The sequence below is a fragment of the Acipenser ruthenus genome, chromosome 20 (assembly GCF_902713425.1).
Source record: "Acipenser ruthenus chromosome 20, fAciRut3.2 maternal haplotype, whole genome shotgun sequence".
NCBI classification, from domain to species: Eukaryota; Metazoa; Chordata; class Actinopteri; order Acipenseriformes; family Acipenseridae; genus Acipenser; species Acipenser ruthenus.
This window is the reverse complement of record NC_081208.1, coordinates 24,744,815-24,767,099: the sequence shown is the minus strand read 5'-3', so window position 1 is coordinate 24,767,099 and position 22,285 is coordinate 24,744,815. Positions and strand designations below refer to the sequence as shown.

The following is a 22,285-nucleotide window of genomic DNA, read 5'->3' as shown; positions in this document are numbered from 1 at the left end:
ATAATTCGTCGGCAGTAGGAAATGTCAGTGACACGATTTGAAAACACAGGGTTCAATTAACCCCCACTATCCGCGGGAGATGGACTCTTTTCAGTACACATTCGCTCTGTTAGACGGGGGTGCTGCGGGATTGGAACCGCCCGAGTGCGCAGGTGACTCGCAGTCCGCCGCTTCAGACAGCATTAGAAATTAATGTGCTGGTGTGTCTTTCACAGGCAGCCCGCATGGGTAAAACTGTATCCTCTTGTGCATTATTTATAGCATATTCATAAATATTAAGGATTATGTTGTAGATAGATAGATACATACAAAGATAGAAGCATGCAGTACAGTACAATGTTTATAAATAACTTATTTTATAAAGCACGAATTACACGTGTATTCATTTCAGTTAGTAGTTTACCAATCCCTGATTGAAACCTAAATAAGCTACATAGCGATTAACCAGTTATAAAGTGTTTTAATTACATTATAATCCATTTTCTGGTGGTTGCACTGATTAGTGTTCGTTTGTAATTCATGTTATACATGTCATATAATATTTCCTTTTGAGTTGTGTGTGTGTGTGTGTGTGTGTGTGTGTGTGTGTGTGTGTGTGTGTGTGTGTGTGTGTGTGTGTGTGTGTGTGTGAGAGTGTGTGGTCCATAAAGAATCTAGTTGGTTTTGGATTAGTGTGGTTGACACTACCGCCCGGACAGTATTTTGAACTGAAATTTGCAGGCAGACACACAGAGCAGACTGGATTTTGCTGGTGTGGGGTTGGACGGTTGATTGACGCTGTGTGACATATAATCGGGGCGAATATTTTTGCTGTGTACTGAGAAAAGCAACACATAATACTGTATATATATATATATATATAGCCTTTTTATTACTGTAAAACGTAACGTATTATTCTTATTGTTATTTTCTTCTATGCTGAAATACTATCTAACCTGATTCTTTAACTTACATTTCAATAGCATGGGATACACTGTACCATAAACAAAATAGGTGTATTCCATTATCTTCAGCTTGTCCTGTGATTGTGTTCGTCTGTGTGTGTACAGATAAGGCATGTTAAGTTGATCGTGGTATACAATTCTAAATCGATTTGTATCATCATATCATGCATCAAGCATAATTTCTTTGAAAAGATTTTGAAATGATCGAATAAAACTGGTTTTTAGCATCTCAAAACCTACATTCAAATAGAAATGCGACTCTATGGAACTGTATGGTACTTTCTGTCAACATTCGAAAGGATTTTAACTCAACGCACAAAAACAGGCTACATTAAGTTCCTCCTATCGTAGCCTATACACAAGCGCTTATTTGTAGTATTATTTTTTTAAAATAAGTGTTACTATTTTATTTTATTGCAACAACAATGACGTTCTCTAGATGCAGATGAAACAAAAAAAAACATATGTTCGCCATTTCCTCCCAAATTAAACATTAAAAGGTAAAAAGCTATAAAATATTCTTCAAGGGGTGAGGTTTAAGAGGACGTAATAATACTCAGCCACAGCTGTAGATTCACATCTGTTCTTAACATTAAGGGTTAGTTTTCAAATGTTCAATAAATCAAATTCACAGACAATTCTGATCACTTTTTAAAAAGGCTTCTTTCGGTAAACATTTATTTTCAATTCATAGTTTAAATATCCACAAGTCGATTTTTTGTAATGTATTTTGTTTTGTTTTGTTTTTTTTACAAATATATGACCATAAAACGAATTTAATGAATCTACATCTGATCAAAGTTTGATCAAATAGACCAATCTTATTGAGAAAAGGCTGAGTAGGCCTTTTTTTTTAGAACCACGCCTTTATTACAACACCTGCTTTAACTTTTAAAACGGCTCCTCTTGAAGATTAAACATTTTATTATCATCATCTCATTTAACTTTTAGCTAAAACTAAGCTGAACTTCTTAATTATTTATTTATCTATCGTCTTTTTTTGCGGTTGGTTAAAAGCTATTTATTTATAAAGTATACCTAGGATAGAATTACCATTCATCCGGGGTTACTGAATTGCAATGCATTTACAGGAAAGGACTGAATCAAAACTATAAATACATAGATAGATTTTTTTTTTTTTTTTTTAATGATGACTTGAAATTAGCAAATCTATATGGTCAGTTTGATTTCAAGACATACATGATAGCTTAACTGTTTTCTAAAATCAATTATGATTTTTATAAATATTTTATATTATGAATTAACAAATACAAATATATTATAGCAATTGCATTTAAATAAAATATAAATAGGAATCAATATATCGGTATAGTAAGTTATTTTATATTATTGTTAGTGTGTGGTGTTTATCCAAACAATGTTCCTATTATTATTATTATTATTATTATTATTATTATTATTATTATTAGTTTTAGACAGAATCGTTTTCATCCATTTGCTATTCTGATCAGTAAGTATACCACCTGTGTGACTGGATAAAGGTTCGGCGCTCGAACAAAAAGCGCATCTTAATCAAAGTTGTGAATAAGAAGGATACATTCTAATTTAAGTAGTGTAATAATACGAATATTTATAATAATATTACTATTACTGCTACTAATATTAAACATGACAATAATACTACTGCATAAAATATTACAACATATGCGCCAGTTTACATACTGAATAAAATATTGACAGACAGACAGACAAACAGACAGACAGATAGATAGATAGATAGATAGATAGATAGATAGATAGATAGACAATTTAATGTATAAAGAATAATGATAATTATGTAATGTCTAAATTAAACACCAATTATAACAATGATAATAATAATACTAACGACATGCACCTATTTCTGGATAGAAAGTATCCGATTAGATTTACATAAATTATTTGATTGGAAAATAGCTTTCCTTAAGATGGGTCTTTTTTCATGGTAACAATAAGAGGCACGACTTTGACAGAAATTGGGAGATCTGCATTATATACATCAGAAGCTAAATGCGAGTCGGTGTTTTACAACATCAATTCAGATTCATTTTAATGTTATTGCAAAATATATAGATGCTGTTTAACAGGGTTCACATCAGAAAACCATCATTTAGAAGAAAAAAAAAACGTCAGCGCTGGAGATGATCAGATTAAATATTTATTATGTTCACTGGCTAAGCCAACACAAAGCGAGTCCAGATACAGTATGTGGGGGTTAATAGTTCAGTACAAAATAGCCTCGACATCTAGATCATTATTCAATGCTGATCCATTTATAATAGGACACTACCATATTTAATCACGCTGTAGGCTACCACCCTTACCTGGAATATAGTCAAATACAATGGCATAGAAACTTGTATAATCTTTGTTTTATTTTCAATGCACAATGTTTAATGTTAGACATGGGCAGCAAATGCCTATTTATTTCAATGCAGTACGTATTTGCATGCATATACATTTCTTAGATTTCAAATGTAAATATTGATATGTTCATCTTTGCAAATATATTTTTCTTTTAGCTATTTTTTAAGCAATTAGTATTTAATAATACTTTGAACGTTTTGGTTATGGTACCAGATTAATGTTGCATTTTGTGAAATAAAAACTACATTGTACATGCGTTTACTGTAGGCCTATATGTTAGTATAAATATAAAGCTGATAAATATAATTTTTCATGGCTTAAATCTAAAGATTTTATGGAAATACTGACCTACTGTTATATTTTCCTTTAGAAGGCATGCGCTCTATTAATTTTGCATGCATACAATTTTACCTGCAGGCCCGTTAAGCATTGTTTCGTGTAGTCAATTTTTATACAATGATATGTTTATGGATTCTCATCACCTTAGTGCATAGCGACAGGGATACCTTTTGGATTTCCTAAATCATAGTTTTAAAATTCCATCCCTCGATTTGCATATATGCAAATCAACCGCCGCTTGCCCAGATTTCTGCACTGGCATGTAAAACAGATGCCGCACACAGATGAGTTGTCGATGCTGGGCTTGGACAGCGGTCGAGAGTTAAACGAAGACAGGTTTAAATGTTATTTTCTTGATCCCTTTGGCCAAAGTGAACATAAGAGGGCGCTGCCATTGCACCTGGTGGCTACATGGATGCAATCTATTATGTCCCACCATCTTCAGCCACGCAGCCGGACAATAGCAGTGCTACGTCATCGGACTGCAATTAAAGATACTTTAACTATTAGGAGGGGGGTTCCATTTAGCAATTCAGATACTTCATTTACCTGAGATGGATAGATATCTGCCTATTCTAGATTGTATTATCAAATGCAAAAAATATGCATGCCAACAACGAAAAACTACCACCTGTTCGTCTAAACTAGATAGATAGATAGATAGATAGATAGATAGATAGATAGATAGATAGATAGATAGATAGATAGATAGATAATGTGGGTATAAACTATGTTATCCCGCCTTTGTTCTAGGCGCATTGGTAGATTTTGTTTTCCCAAGAGATGGGGAGGTCAGTATGCGTGCCTCGTTTAAGTAGCAAATATTAATACAAAACATCCCTAAATCCTTAACATCATAATAATCGTAATCGTTTTATTAAGTTGCGGGGCAATAGCCGTCTGGTTCTTTCATCTCTAAATTCTTGCACTCAGCTCTCATTTCCGCGCAATGCAGGCCTTTGTGCATTATTATTGTTTTATTATTTTTATTCTGGGATGGCACGCGCGGTACAGGCGCCGCAGATTTAAAAAAAAAAAAAAAAAAAAACGGGCCTGCATAATATTACAGACCAAATAATAAAAGCAGACCCATTTCCTCGAGTCTCCTGGTTATTAAAGCCAGCAGCGGGTTGCATTCCTCCTGAAATTGAAAGGGGCACACGGGCAGAAAGGGTGCGCATATGCCAACTTGAACAGCAAGCATCAAGGCCATTATTTCATCAGCCTTAAATTAGTCTTATGCAAACCAATATCTGCTAAAGATGTCAACGTTTCCAGACTACAACAGCATACTACTGTATTATTATTGTATTTATTTTTTCTTGAGGAACACTTTTAGAAAGGTTTCTGCACTCACCTATCCGCAGCGTTAAACTCAAACCCCTTTACGTCATTTTCTATGGATAAACTTTATGCCGCCACTCTGTTTCATTTATGCCGTGTAGGCTAAATACATTTTTCTCATTTAAGTTTGAGTCACCACACAGTTTTGTGTCAAATGTCTGATTAGAACCACATCGTGTGTGTTTAACATAAACTGTATCTGCCTTTTCGTTATCAAACAACAGCGCTGTAGAATTTGTTGGGTGAAAAAAAAGACCATTCATACTTCTATGCTGAATACGCTAACGGTAAGATGTGCGTGTTTTATATACTGTATGTTTTCATTTTTCTTTGTTTTTCCTGTGGAGTGTGCTATAGGCATATTTACATGTGAATTGTAAACGTCGATGCTATTGTGATTTTTTTTTTTTTTTTTTTTTTTTTTTTTTGCTTTATTGATGATTATCTCGTTTTTTTCGTTTTTTCAAATGATCATTGAGATCGCTGCTGCTTTGCCTGTTTTAAATCTTTAATAACTGACAGGGCAGGCACTGTTTATTAAGCGAAGATTATCCTTTCTTTCTTTCTTTCTTGCCAGAGTTTGGGTATGCAAGAAGCAAAAGCTCTCTCTCTCTCTCTCTCTCTCTCTCTCTCTCTCTCTCTCTCTCTCTCTCTCTCTCTCTCTCTCTCTCTCTCTCTCTCTCTCTCTCTCTCTCTCTCTCCACGCGTCCCAATCACACAGTCTCTTTATGATCTCAGTGCCCCTCTCACTCCACTTGCACTCTATTTTCTAGCCATTCATTTTTACAATCTCCTCTTCCCAGGAGATCAGACACATCGCGAATCCTGGAGATCCTCTCTGTCTGCTTTTCACAGCTCACTATAATGTGATCTCTGTCTCAAGAACAAATATTAGACCCTATGGTTGTATACACGTGAATGTGTACCTGCACACACACGCACATTAATGCATTTATAGATAGCATACATACGCTACATGTGGTACATACATACACACATAGTTACACACACTGCTGTACCCTGTATACATGCATACATACAATATTCAATATTCATACTTTGACAGTATTTGAAACAGCACTTAAGCCTTACTGCTGTGATATATATTTATTTTAAGTATGGTGTTATTTATCCACCCACTGGGTTCGTGGTTCTGTGTTTAAACTGTTTTTTATTTTGTTGTTTTTTTGTAACAAATATACATTCAGGCCTAAAACGTAGTCAACGGTAAAGATTTATACAAGATAACGTTTTATTTACCAAACCTTAACCTTATTTCCTTTCTCGTGCGTTGGGTTGTGTGGTACATGATCTAAACCAGATTAAAAAAACAAACAAAACACACACACACACACACTCACACACACACACACACACACACACACACACACACACACACACACACACAGAGAAGCAGGCCGCTTAATTTAATTTATTTGATTATTATGTATTACTATTTTTTTAAGGCAAATAAATAAAAAATGAAAGGCATTTTCATGCAAAAAAGCAACCCTACTACAATTATCAGGATGATATTACAATTAAATAATTTTAATATTATGAAAACCCAAAAGTGTGTCGCTCACAAATGTAATTTAGTAAACAGCCATTCTAGTTAATATTACCACTTGTGAGGTTATTGAAATTTAAAAAATGGATACAATACGGTGCAAAAACATAGGCCTATCTTAAAACGAAGACAGCAATGGGTTTGATTATGGATGGCACAGGTTGTTTTACATGTAACACCAACTGTGTTTTTGTTTCCTTATTCAAACACATGACTATTGATTTGAACTTATTGTTGCGTTGTTCATGCATTTGGATATATAATGCAATGTCCATTGAAGGTATGAAACACATTGAAATGGACTGTATACTATAAAACAGATATTTATTCATTTGGAACATTTTTATACAATTCCGTTATATTATAAATCAAACAATACCTTCTATGTTACAAGTGCCTCAACTATCATTTCTGATTTTCCTTTTATTGTGTGTGTGTATGTGTCTGTGTGTGTGTGCGTGTGTGTGTGTATGTGTCTGTGTGTGTGTTTGTGCGTGTGCAATAATAATGTCCTCCTTTTATTGTGTTTCTCGTGGATAGCGCTGAGGGCCATAACAAAAACTACAATGACAAATAAACGGTTGTAATGATTGCTTTTTTCATCTAAAAGATACAAACCTGTCGTTACTCGAATAAACATATTATGTAATAAATGAAAGTAAGCGATTGGGGTTTGTTTGTGGGGATTAGGCTCCCTCGCAGCTCAGTTCGCTTGTGTGTGTGGGGGGGCGGGGGGGTCCAGTTCTTTATAGGGGATCAACAATGGAATTATCATGACAAAGGGGACATTGGGAGCCTCATAAAGGTTTACTCGCCAGCAATAATCTTTCTAGTTTCGGGACAAATCTAGTTGTTTTTACATTTGAAAAATAAGTGATGTTCAAAAACAACAAAAAAAAAAAAAAAGAAAAAGAAAAAACGTGATGTAGCTCAACGATCTATACTACAGTTGTATCTATTGATCAAATGTCACCCCTGTGAACGCAAGCGCTTGAAAGATACCATTTATCGGGAAAATATATAAAATCTAAAAGGGGAAAAATAAACCCTTACCCTTTTTATAAGATTTGTTTTGATGAACATATTTTATTTAAACCTTTTTGCAATGAATTTAAAGCCCACATGTAATTAACTTTTTTTTATGTGTTTGTTTTAATTCATTATGTATGTGCGTGCTTTTTGTTGAAATTAACACATTCCCCCCCCCCCTCCCAAAAAAAAAAATAATCAAAGATTAGATATGTTTTTTCTTCAGACTAATAAATAAGTGAAACAGTTGCAAGCGGATCTTGTAACCATATTGGAGTGGGCTGTGCTTTCTCTTTTACTTTGTCCTGTGAATTAAAATCAAGAAAATACGAATTATAAATTAAACATTTGCTGAACTTGTAACAGTTGTAAATCAGATGCAATTTTAATTGTGTGCTGATTTAGTCCTGCATTGCATAAACCTAAATCAATGTGCAGTAAATGGCTATTAAAAAGAGTATAGCTAACAGCGTATTTTTTCTCACTTTTACAAACTCCCCTGAACCCCTCTCTCTTGTATATCTAATCTCTGCAGGTTACACAAACTCCAGGTTTTATCTGACTGCCAAAACTAAGCCTTGCCCTGCACTAACTTGGTAAGGGATTTGGCTAACGCGTACTATAAATACACACCAGGAAGTTTGGGGCTCGCTTTTTTGTTGTTTTCTCGCAGCTTACGCTGTCTGTTCCGTAAAATAAGTTCTAATTTGTGTTAGCCTATATATAAGTGAGCTACTCTCTGTTTTCCCCATTTTGCTTTGAAATATATTGTTTTAAATTTTTACGCACTTCTGTTCTCGTGCAGGACATTGTATTTCAAATCCTCCCAGGTCGCCCCTTTTTCTAATATCATCGCTTACAAACGCCCTGGGGGAAAACACTTTTTGTCTAAGTATATCTCAGTAGTGAATGGTTGAACTTTGTATCTTCTTTATGCTTGTATTACTACGATTGTTATTGTTTTATCATTTATACCCGAATCCCACATAAGTTACTTCAAAGTCTGAAACCCCAAAAGGGGGGGGGGAGTTTGACTCCCAGCCTTGTTATTTCGCAAATGCTCTTAACATTTGCAAATTAAACTTTTTAATTCATATCCATTATATACCATGTTTATGTCTCACACATCGCCATTAGTGTTTTATATATCTCTATATAGCACACTGTCTTATATATATATATATATATATATATATATATATATATATATATATATATATATATATATATATATAATGTCCAGTATCTGTATCTATCCACTTTCCGGTACCCTTTATTATCTTAAACTGTATGTTTAAGAACATAACTGTCTTATATATTATATTCCGAACAAAATATGAATGCATATATACCACATGTTTTTATGTATTTATTTATTTTAATTGTTTTATTTTTGTTCCTCTTAAAACATACGCCTCTATTCTCTGGTATATTTAATGTTTATTTCTTACATTACTAACTAGAACGCAAAAAAAAGAAAAAAAAAATTATATTTCAAACTCATTGTACCATATATCACGTTTTTTTAATTAAATAAAAAAAAAGTCGACTTTAATTTATTCTGTAATCATTTCCGATCTTTATAATAAAAGAAAGCGAACTGAATGATAAAAAGATTGCTAGTTGTTCAGTAGCATTTCACATACCCATTACCTATTAACTTTGTTGTGAGTGTTTTTGTACACCAAACTCCAAGCATTTCAGTTCCTGCTATCCTCAATTCCCAATATTCAATCCTGATCATGACTTTTCCCTTTTTTCTCCTCTCTATCCATCCATCCATCCATCCATCCATCCCTCCCTCCCTCTCTCTCTCCCTCCCTCCCTCTCTCTCTCGCTCTCTCTCTCTCTCTCCTTTGCTGAATCTTATTGATCCAGAAGGTGGCTAATTAGCCCTTCCCGTCGTGCCTGTGTAATGAAGCACATGCGCACTGAATTAATCACAGCCATTTTTTGCAGGAAACTAATTAGCAGGAATAAAGATCCAAAGAGTTTTTTTCTTTTCAATCATCAGATCTCACTTTCACCTCTTCCTCTCTCCCTCCAACACAAGACACATCGCCTGCTTTGCATCTAAATTATTTTTATATACCCCTTTCAACTAGTACTTTTTTTTTTTTTTTACACTCAAACAACAATGATCTTTCTTTTACCATCCTAAATGCAAACTGACCAAAAGGGACTGCCTTGATGGGATCTTTAGCCAAACCGTCTCAATACTGGATTAAAAAGCGAGGATCACAAAGCGCCAGCAAAAGAATTGTAAGTTTCAACTTTGTTTTTCTCATGTCTCAGGTTATTATTATTTTTTGTTCAGTCTTACACTAACACAGCAGGTTTGTTCGCATTTACCCCATATCCATTACATTGTACGAGGGTTGGTTATTCTCTGAAACGGCAGAATGAATAGGCGATCGCAAGTTTTTTTTTTATATATATATAGATATAAATGTAATTTGTTTATAAATATTTATGTTGTGTTCTATTCGTATCGTTACCTGTGTTTACATCTGGATACGTCCTGGTTCCTCTCAGGGCTTGGGAGAAAAGAAACGGAGAAAGACATAGCGATTCCTTTTAAATGTTGCAGAACAAAAAAAAAAAAGGATTTTGAAACAAAACGTGCATTTTTTTGTAGGTGCAAAAAGTTAAAATAATGACAACAGAATATAGATTTAGAAGAAGATCGCGGAAGAAAGACGTTGTGCTGAGCGTAGCGGGATCTGCTCATGCTCGTACCCAGGAAAGGAGCACATCAGTCCAGTGTGTGGGTCCATCTGTGTCCGGCGCAAGGGAAACGTCGTATATTTTTCTGTACTTTAGCAAATCTGTCAGCCTTTCTGTACTCTTCTTTATTGTTCTCCACCATCATCCCACGTTTGTACGATCCTGGGTTCTGGAAGCTGAATTCACTTTCAAAGTCCTTTTTGTTTTTTTAGTGGTGGATGTTTTTGTCCGCTGTGTTATTTATTTGGAAACAGTGCTTTACTTTTTTCTCTCTCGCTCTCTTCAGTTTATATTTATTTTTATTCCTTTTTGAATGTTGTGAAGGCTTGTTAAAGTCGATTCTTGACGATTCCCTGCCAGTCACATGTAAATCGATTGACGTGTGTGTGTGTGTTTTGTTTTTTTGTGTGTGCGTGTGTGTGGGGGGGTTTAAAACGGAGCCCGGGTCTCCTTCACGACCAGAGCGGAGCTATGAGGCTTCGGAGACGGGAGAGCACAGAGCCGAGCACGGAGGGAGTGAGGGAGGCAGTGTGGGGAGCGGAAAAAAGGAGGACAGACGTGGGGAAAGGTCTAGGGAGAAATAACAGCTACCAATCATACACAATGTGTGGTTATATTTGTAAAAAAAAAGTGGGAAAAATACATTTTCTTAAAAAAAAGAAAGGAACACTGGAATGAAATGTTGACTAAGAACGGAAGGAAGGTTAGGTCAAATGACGAATGAAAAACAAATACTACTAATAATAATTGTAACATATTGTATAAAAATAATACAAAGCGACGTTAATGGCGTAAAAAATAATGAGGATAAATCGTGGAATTTTTTAGTGGGGTGCACTAAAAAAAAGAAAAAACTAAAAAAAAAAAAAAAAAAAAAATGTAATACAAACCAAAGGTGTCCAAAAAAGGAGACTTGCGATAGTAACATAGGGATAATAGGAAGTAGAGACAGACAGACAGACAGACAGGCATGCATGCAGGGCTGGTTTGAGAAAGAGAGCGAGGTGTCCCTGGGAGATAGGGACTGGTAGACAGTGTTGAAAAAGAAAAGCAACCCCCCCCTACAAACAAACAAACAAACATACATACATACATACATACATACATACGTACACATATACCTACTGTAGAATAGCAGAACATCGATAAGAGATAGAATTAGGAGAGATACAGCTCCAGACAGAGAAAGGGATGAGTTTTTGGAGGAGGTAGAGATAGAGAGAGAGATGGCTGAGGGGAAGCAGTTTGCAAGTGGGGATTGTGATGTGTGCCTGGGCTTGGAGGAATGAGAGAGAGGGGGAGGCTTGGAGTCCAGGGGGTCAGACAGCAAGAAACAGGGGACCAGGGGTCACATAGGGAGAGGGAGAGGAAGAAAGAAAGCTGAGCAGCCAGAGGGAAGAGAGAAAAGGAATCAAGGGGGTCACCGCAAACAGGCAGCAGTGAGATTGAAGAAATACTTTAAAGAAAAATAGAAAAAAGGCATCTGAGGGGTCAGGAATGGAGAGACAGTACATCCTGGGGATAGATAGATAGATACAGAGGGATGGAGAGGAGAGGGGGCGCGAGGTAGAAGGGGTCAAATAACAAGGGGTTGCAAAGAAGAGGGATCAGAAAAGAGGTCAGAAAAACAATGCGAGTTTCCAGGACCTTCACAACTTGGCCTCACACAAAAGGGGCAAAAAAAGGGGGAGGGGGGGGGGTGGGTGTCATCCATTCACATAGGCAGGCAGGCAGGCCAGCATATGTATCCAAAAAAAGAACCCAAACCTAAAGGAATCTTCTTACAAACCCCAGTGTGGTCAAGCCAATGGCGCGTTCTTCTGCTTCGTTGCAAATGATGTGCTTAATATTATTCACCAACTTGAGGGCAAGGAAAGAAGTCGTCATTTTTTTGAGAATAGGCAATTGGAGGGCTTTTTGTTTTAAGAGTGCTGGAGACTGGATGGCTTTGCGTGTGTGTATGTGTTTTTGTTTTTTTGTTCTTTTGCTGGAAAGCAATATCAGCTGAGATCCTTTAGTCACCCCGTACTTTTACAGTGTCTAAATAACTTTCAAAATACAGCAGCTGGGAAGAGACACAGAGCTGTTAATAATTACAGAAAAAGGGATACAGCATCTAGTGGTACCCGTACCGCTGCAATTATTACCTCCGATTTCAGCTGTAAAAGGGAGACAGGGATCTGTTTGTTAGTGCTCTTTGGTTCAAAGCCTAGTAATGAGAACACAATGGTATAATAATAATAAAAAAATAGAAGCATACTACCAACTGGAAGATCATTAATATTGCTATTGTTTGAATTAAAATAGAGTATCAATTTAATTTATTACAGTCTTTTCAGTTTGCTGTGGGAAGTGCATTGTCTATTCATTTATTTATATAACATTTAGAAAATGTAGTTTAAGAAAAGTTATTTTCAGCTTTTATATGCATGTGCATGTATGTTTTTACATTTTTTATTAGGTATTTTTGGAAGTATGTTATATATTTTTTTGTTAACAATCTGGTCACCACATATGCACTTAGGAAGCTGAGCAATAAAAAAATAATAATAATCAAAAAGTCATTTTAAATGTTATGAAAATTAAAATGCATTGTTATATTGATGAGTTTGTGATTTATTATTTTTTTGATTTTTCAGTTTATGTTTGCTGCATTTTCCCTACCTTTTCAATAATGTTTTAGATTTTATTCTTACCATCGTAACGTTGAATCATTTTGTGATACGCCATAAAAAATAAAAAGCTGTATTTTAAAAAGGCAAGACACGTAGCAGAAGTTTAGTTTTGTGTTTTACATTCAGTTGTTTAAATTGCATTTTTTGTGATTATTAAAATGGATACTGTATACATTTGCTGTTTATATAAGTGGCTTATTGAAGTGACTAGGAATCTTTAGTGAAGATTAAAAAATAGCTCTCTCCATTCTTCACATCAGGTATTACTGTAGGTCACATATTTTATCTTAACTTGTTGGTTCTAATTAGAGATATGGATTCTATCACAAATAAAAGCAAATACAAATATAGCTGTCTGTGTACAATAGGTGGTTTTTCTTTAATTGTTTTTCATTAGTCGTTTAGGATATTACTGCTCATTTTGTGGTTGTGTAACATTAATGCTTTACACATGGATACAATGTAAAATTTGAAAGACCATTTTTCAAAGATAAGGATGACAGACAAAATATGTAAAAGGTCTGCTAAGTGACTAGGAGCAGAGCACAAAACATGTTCAGAAATAGCGTCTTATGCTGTATACTGATTTCAAATGAGAATTATAATAACAATGATTATAAAAAGGATGATGAAATTAATAATGACCATAACAATGACTAATGTTACTATTCCTAAATGTAAAATTTACAAACATCTTAATATATTTAATTTAATATATATATATATATATATATATATATATATATATATATATATATATATATATATATATAATATATATATACAATCAGAAATTAGAGAATAAAAAAATAAAAAATAAAAAATAGAAAAAAAAGCAGTATTACAATACGTCTAATAAAAGCAATACTAAAAGCAAAGATGTGAAGATATAGGCCTCTTCAGGGGGGCCTCTGTGTTTTGAACCCGTATCGAGATGCTCAGACATGGGTAGTGCAGTAAGGGAGAGTGGGGTGGGAGAACCATGGCCTGGAGATAGAAAGGTCAAAAGCCATTGCTATTTGTCTTTATTAAATTATTTATTTTTTAAATACAACCTTCAGTCAGCAAGTGTCCTGTCTATTTACCTGAGATTAAAAAAATCTCATAAATGCCAATATCCACCCTAACAAGCACAATTTTAGTTATTGTTAGGTCAGTTCAGTGAATGGCTGTGTGTGTAGGCCTGGTTGGTGGTGTAAAGGTAAATTAGCCTTCTGTCCAACCGCTCTTTTTCCTCTATTCATTTCCCTCCCTTTTACGCCTCTCTTTACCCCTTCTTTTTTGTTTTAATCATGCAGCTTTTTTTTGTTCTTTTCTTCTCCCTTTTCCCAGTCTTACGCACCACATGGTCTGAGATAGTAAAGAGTCAAGTAGCATAGTGTACCGATGCAGTCTTTGCTCATGGTTGAGGGGAAAATAAAGTTATCCGCTTAGCAGCAAGAGTAGGGGATCCAGTTACAGTCCACGGTTTTGAATATGCAAGCAACTGCAGACTCGACCTGTTATTCCAGTTGTTACAAACTGAAAAATAATAGCGTACGTGTCAGGCTTGTCATTACAGAGAGAGGGGGGCCTGTTTTAAAAAGGGCATTTCGTCCAGCCCTGCGCTCAGCTCTCCCAGACTGTGCTTTACCTGTCTCTGGTTGGTGAAGTTCACTGCTACAACGCTTTCAAGCCTTGTCCTTTGCTAGGAGCTGGTTTGTTCTGCCAACAACACTTTTTATAATATATAATTTTTTTCTTCTTTTTTTTCTAAACTTGTTCTCGTTGTTCCTTTATCTCCTGGAAGTGGAGTTGGCAGGAGTACTGTGGTTTGCTGTTACACAATATGTTATCGTGTTCATAATCACTAAATCATTGTGGGGTTAGATTTACAATCTTGAAGTATGAGGGGAGGGTTGAAAATGGAAACCGCTGCTGCGTTTAACATTTCTGATAGCTTACCATGTTCATGTTTTAAAGTGTATCTGAAAAAGATAATTCTGCTTTTTAGTGCTATACCTACCCTATATTGTAGCATATCCAAAATATATTTTAAAAAAAATTAGTTTATATATTTAAGAAAAAACAAAAAACAAGTTACTGTATTTGCATTTCTTTAAAACATACAATACCAATCTGCTAAATGCATCTACCCCACAGTTCATGTATTTTGTATAAAGTGTGAGACCGTGTGTGTTTATACACTGCTAGCTGCAGGCCTCTTGGTGTTGTATGAGAGTGCTGCACTGTTGCATACCTTGCAGTATATTAGAAATAAATGCTACTGTATTTGTTTCATTTAGGGAACTAAATATGAAACAGTCCCTCCTCCAGATATATATTTTCAATTCATAATATACCAGTTAATCTATATACAATATTCTCTCTGTCTATATATATATATATATATATATATATATATATATATATATATATATATATATATATATATATATATATATCTATCTATATATATCTATATCTCTATCTTCAGGTATTTTAGTATTTTATTACAATACCCTATTACAATATAACTGAATATTCACTTATTTTTTTCTGCATATTTTAGGGTAGACTATATATCCATATAATTTACACAATATATAATCAAATGAATGGGTGATAAATAACAGCTGGCATGATCAGTCCTACAGATTGATCGATTTTCAAAGGTCACATTTTAAATGATATTTGAGGGGCAGTGAGCATTGGAGTGGGATGGGGGGTAGAGGGGTTAGGGCTGAACCGTCTTCCTGATGTTTGGTCCTGTGCGCCCTGTGCTGGGGAGGTTGTTGTTGCAGCAGGACTGCGTGGACTTGCCCCATGAACTTTCCACCCCCTCCGTCCTTAAGATGGAATGCATGAAACATTGAGGGTGTAAAGACAGTTGGTCGAGAGTGTGTGTTTTTTTTTTTTTTTTTTTTCTCCTTCTTTCTGTCGACCTCATGCTGCGGGGACAATACTCAGAGGCCCCGGCCCTGTGGCTCTGACACCAATTCAGGTGGGGGCGAAACAGTGACTGCCAGCCAGCCATCAGCCTGTCTTCAGTCTGCATTTCAGTTTTATTTATTTATTTATTCATTTATTTATGTATTTGTCTGTTATGTAACTGGAACCTCCAAAACATTAAAAATTCAGAAGTACAAGCTGATTTTAATGCAGCCTCATTAGAGGCTATGGGCGACATGTGGCTGGGGCTTTAAAGGGTTTTTTTGGGCGACACTGGCATAGGAAAAGCATAGGTCTGAGTTCAGCACACAGCAGCTTCACCAATACAGGCTGCTTACAACACTGCTTTTGTACATGAGAAATGTACAGTATCAAGTAAAGAAATACATTGAGTACAGGTACATACTGCAGTGTCTGTATAATTAGTATAGAAGTATATTATTAGTGTGTGTAAATATTTGAATCCTTTGTATATTTATTTGTTAGGCTATGTATTGTATAGCCTTTTATTTTATATTAAACATAGTTATTTTTTTAGGATTTCTTAATAAATAAGAGGATTTTTGTTGTATATACATTTTTAGAAGAAACACATGTAATGGTAGTGAATTTTTAAATATAGTACTGCAGTTAGAAATAATGATAATAAAAAAAAATGTTTTGGATTTGCCTTTTAGAATTGTACTGTAAAAAAAATGGAGGTGTAAGGGAGTGATTTCGAATTTTACAGATTATTATTATTATTTATTTCTTAGCAGACGCCCTTATCCAGGGCGATTTACAATCGTAGATTAGAAACTAAAGGCTTAAACTGTAGCTTATCCCAACATATACAACTTAAAATGTAACATATATGTTTTATAATGCATGTCATTGTCTTGATATACGATGTACATGTGTAATTTATTTTCCTAAGAATGTTATGCTATGGTATTGTATGACCAAAAAAATAATGTTTCCAGAAGCATAGTGACCCACCATGATAATTTTTGTACCATGCAAATGAGGGTGGTGATGGAGAATAAACCTAGATTTGGCAGTTGGTGGACTAGACGCGATGGATTGCTGTTCCTGTCAAGGCCAGGGCTCGGCTGGGTAATAAGGACAGACATTAAAGGAGGGGGTGGGGTAGGGGGGTGTTTTAAAAAAGTATTTTACAGTGAGGATCTCAAGAGGACACGGCCAGTGACAATAATAAAACAACTGCCCATGAATGATGGGGCTTTGCAAAACAGTGTTTTGTTGATTTGAGTATGTGTGAGTGTTTTTATTTTGTATTAAACATTTCTTATTTATTAGTATTTATAATTAGTATTTATTTGTTTTAAAATATTATTTACATGTTTATGGGACTGTAGTTCATTGTAATTTGTATCAGTATCTTTAAGATGTGTTTAAATGTATACCTGTATGCCTGATTTGTGTCTGTGTGCATGTATGTTGGTTTTGTATGTTGGTGTGTGTTCCTCTGGCTGCCCTGTGAGCTGGAATGTAGTGTGGGTATGCAGGACCCCATCAGACCCATGCCATTTCCTCTCCGTGTACGGCACAGCTTATCCTCTTCAGGATTAATGCGAGAAGAAAAGAAAAGAGGGATTCGGAGCCCCCTTCATCAAAAAAAAAAAAAAAGTCTTCCAACAACAAGCGCGATTCACTTGCAAATGTGCGGCTGACTTGAGCAGTCCCCTGCTGGGCGAGCAGTGCAACCACTTTTCCCTTGCGCCCTCCCTCCCTCTGCCTAGCCTCCCCATTCAGGCGAGCGCCTTGTCCTGGCCTTGCTCCTGCCTGCGCCCTTGTGTTCCTTAATTTATGCTCAAACAATAATTGCAAGGTTGCAAGGTCCCCCTTTTATTAGGGAAGGGGTGAGTAAAAATAGGGCCTTGACGGAAAATGACAAATCGTCGTAGGCCGGTCGAACTGAGCAGAAGGAAGCTGTTTATTAAAACGTGTATCATTTTATTTTTATTTTTAAAGAGCAGCTTGGACTGTGTTTGGCAGCTTTTCTTTTGCCCACAGTATTCAATCCCCTCTCCATCCTGTTTGAAGTGGCGAGGACTCTGGGAGGCCAGTTAAAAGCCAGGCTAACCCCTTTGTCCCCGCAGCCCACTCCATTGTTGCGGGAGAATTGAGCTCGGTGGCCCACACTTGACCACAGCAAAGCAATAAAATGGCCTCTAAGTGCTGCTGCTTTCCAAGGCTTTTTGTTGTTGTCGGGCTGTGTGCGTGCACATGTGTGGATGTGCTTTAGATATATACTGTACAACGACAGCTAAGTGACAAAACAGTTATTTTGTCAGTTTTATAATGCATGTCATTGTCTTGAGAAAATACAATTTCAATTACTGTGAATATCCAAAAAAAACACTGATTTTTTTTGTCTTCTGGCCATGGGTTTGTGGAAATTGTCTAATGTGTGTTCTGTGTGGAAGTTTGTGATGTTTGATTTTATGTATATTTATTACAGTATGATCTTGCTTTGGAAGTGTTTTTGAAAAGGGTTTTAATTTGGTCAGTTTAGGATTGTCTCTTGTAAGTATACTGTGAGTCAAGCTCACATCTTTCCCTTGTCCTACATTTATTGAACATATTTTACTACCTGTGGGTTAACTGTCCTGTGGTCAGTGTTCTTGAATGGGAGTGTATACAAATATATAAATATATATTTGAGTAGAGCAGTGACAAGATAGATATTTACAGTAAATACCAGTATAGGAATGGCAGATCTACTGGTCGTGCTTGTTAACACCTTTCGTAAAAAACAAAAAAACAAGCAGTCGGTTTGTATTGCAATATTTTCAAATATAATTATAATATAGTGTAATGCATTACTGTAAAAATGAAAAATGTCCATATTAAAAACAAGCAGTGAAAAAGATAAACTTGAGGGATCCTCCTGCTATATTTCAGTTTTCACACAACGCATTTAAACTAAATGTTTGGGAATTTTAAATACAGAAGCGTCTTTTTTTTTTTAAATTGAAAGTCAGTACTTTACAACTTCAATAATTAAAGTTGAGTGAGTATGCAAGTACATTTCTTTGTTTATGTACACTTCCCTTAGCACATTAAACAGAAGTAAAAGTTTGCTAGTATGAAAATAATGTGAAACTGGCAGCGCATTGTTTCATTAATTGTAACACTAATACGCAAATAAATCCGAATAGTCCTTAAAAATATTCGAGTAGGGGATACAATGATAGGTTGGGTTGCAGCAAACCAACCTATATTATAGCTTTTATATATCAGCAACAGTGCGATCCATATACAAAAAACAAACCCTTATCTTAAATACATTCAGATGCAATTGTTTGTTTATTGTTCATAGAGTAAGGATAGACATGTGGCTGCTGTCTAATTGGCACTGTCCCCTGACCCTCCTGTGTGTAGCTTTACTGGGGGTTTCTGCCAGGTGTCTCACAGACTGTACATTAATTGCCCTGCCCTGCCCAAATTACATCTGACATTTCCTTAGCAATGAAATTATAACATTTTAGCATCTGGGAAAGGATTGCCTCTTCTTGGGTTTGTCTGGGATTGCAGCAGGCAGACTGGGAGACCTCTGAAATCCAGTCAGAAGGACTGTAGATGTCAGACTTAGCTCGGCTCGGAGAGGGGCAGCAGCAGCATTGAGCTCTCGCACACTCGCTCGCTCACACAGGGAGACAGTGGGATTCAAACAAACCTTCTGCTTCAGTTTTGTCTTACACATGCCCCCTCCATGTTGTATTGTATGCTTTGCTGGGAACTGACTGTGTACGGAGCTTCAAAAACACCCCCACCCCCACCCCCTCTGCTCCCCTCCCTTTCAGTGTTACAAGTGAGGAAGGTGGGGGGCAAAAGGGAGCCATGGAATATGGATTTTCCTCCCTTTGGAATTAACATACATACAGCTATGGCCAAAAGTTTTGCATCGCCTAGAACTATATGCAGATAATTTAGATCTTTTATTTAACAAGAAAAAGTCTACTGGAAGCCATAATAATAGTACATTATTTCATGTTCGATTTTGAAATGTCACAATTTTCAATTGGTCAGTTTTTTTGTTAAGTAAATGGAAAACTACAAAGCGGTATGTAATTCAATATGTTATCGTAACAGTATTCAGTATTCAGCAGGTTTCATTTGACTTTATGAAGCTCAATTGGTTAATTCTATAGGGTGATGCAACACTTTTGATCACAGCTGTACATACACGGAACATACAAACATGCATCTTACTGTAGCAGTATGTAAAATACTTTTGGCCAGATGGCTATTGTATCTTCAATGTCTTATCCAGTAGGATATTGGTTGCATTATACACTGGCCTAATAAAATTTAAAAAATGCTGTTTTGTGTTACGTGGCTAATTTTAGTTTCTCACCGAAATATGTTTTACATTAAATTCACCTTGTATTTGAATGTGCTTGCGGTCTTTAAAAAAAAATTAAAAAATTGAGACTAAAATTATTGTGTGTATCATTTAGTTTGTGTGCATGTTTCAGTGGATAAGGGCAACAAACGTGGGCATTCGAGTGTTTGCGTGTCACCTGTAACAGATTACAAACACACTGTCTGACATTCAACAGCCTTGTAGGGGCTGAATTCATAGTGTGGGTTTCAGAAGTATGCTAAAAAAAATGGCGTACATTTTAGTAGCATGCTAAACAAGCTGCCTAAATCATATTATGTTAAAGCCACATTGCCCTGCCAGGGTGAATGCCATATCGTCAACTGTCAATTGATTTTACTAAATATTTAGACTTTTTAGAGACAATTTATTTCAGCAGCCATATAAAAAAATGCCTTTGCCATTCATGTAATTTCAGTTGAGTTAAAGCATACTAGCTTTCTGGTGCTGCCAGAGTATCCTTAGCTATGGAAATACTCCCAGTTCAGAAAGCTTGCTACTGACCTCCCTAGAGGGGTTAGTTTAGGTCTTTCATATTAGAAGGGTTGCCAGCTCTCACCCCCCCCCCCCCCCTCTCTCTCTCATGTGCGCGCGCACGTTGACTGTCTTTCACAAGCTCTTCGTCACAGTTCTTGGTGTGTGTTTTTATTTAACCAGAATCCTAGTGTGGAGAACCCCAGGCGTATTTGTCTGCGTCTTGTCCTGACGCAGTGGGGTTGACCCCAGGATGACTTTGCCTCCCCATCCCCTCCCTGGGATGAGCAGGCATAAACCTCCTTGCCTCTTTCTGTCCTTTTTTTAAAATGCCAAACAAAAGTAAATGCTGCAATAGGAAGATGTGATACAGAATTACAGGTAACTGAAATCACCTGTGAAACTGATGTCAGGTCTCCCAACTTTTTCCACTAGCATTTCCACTCTGTTTGTTCTCAAACTCCACAAATCCATACCGAACCAACTCCCCTTTACCCCCACAAGCAGGTCCTCATTTAAAATACTGACGGTTAATAGGTGTATTAATGTAACAGGTTCTATTACAAGGTAACAACATTTACCTTATAAATACTTCAAGTGAGTTTTTACTTAAAATAGAACTTAAAAACTACAAAACTAAACTTAATAATATTAATAATAATAATAATAAATCCTCTAAGTAACTGATTTCTATTTATTTCATTCAAATCTGCTCTAAATCAAGTATTATACACAGGGCCTTATTTCTTATCAACTTACAACTGTCCCACATCAGCCAAGCATTGCAGGCCGACATCTCGACAAGAAGCACTGATTGAACCATACATCTCTGTAGAACAATAACCGCGTCTGTGTATCAAGCATGTCTGTTGTCACTGTGCATTCTGCCTTTCTTTGGGAGCATCTCTGAGGCAGCCCTCTTTGGATTACAGCGGAGACTTGCTACTCAAATTTGTAAGGCTGCTAATTGATTTGAATAGAGAGGCCTGTTTGTTAACATGCTGCAGTTGTACATGGAAGCGCATTAGCATTGCCAGCTAATCAGTGCCTAAACCAAGCCCTGGGGGTTGAAGAGATTGGCAACACCAAGATTTACACTGTGTTTAAAGTGCCAGCGAGTTTATTCAATCCAGTTCTTAAAACGTGTTTCAATTTAAATATTGACACTGCCGTTGTTTTTTTTTTTTTTTTTATCGGGGAGAGGGGTGCAGTTAAAGAATTAATTTAAAGGTCTGTAGCAAATCTTCAAAAATATTTTGCAGTAGACTTTAGTTTGGTTTTCTGGTTTTCTAGTTCTCTTTCATTTTGACTCAAAAAGGGTCCTGCACTACCTGTTAGCTACTCCAGATCAGTTTATATGGAAACCCCGGATAAAGAGAACATATCCTGAACAGGCCCAAATGCGCAGTTGTGGACCCTGTTGGAGTTCTCGGCCTGCCTGGGTAGTGGGGTTTCATGCCCCCCCCCCACCACCACCAGAGGGGAGAGGTGGAGC

At 36.1% G+C, this 22,285-nt stretch overlaps 1 protein-coding gene across 1 annotated transcript in view; it reads left to right on the top strand.

The window, feature by feature from the left end:
* Nucleotides 1–9,407: 9,407 nt before the first annotated feature.
* The window catches only part of LOC117425577 (zinc finger homeobox protein 3-like), a 136,691-nt gene continuing 123,813 nt past the window's right edge, over nt 9,408–22,285 (top strand). The window contains 1 exon segment of the mRNA XM_034042592.3: nt 9,408–9,855. The gene's annotated coding sequence lies outside the window, so the exon portion shown is untranslated.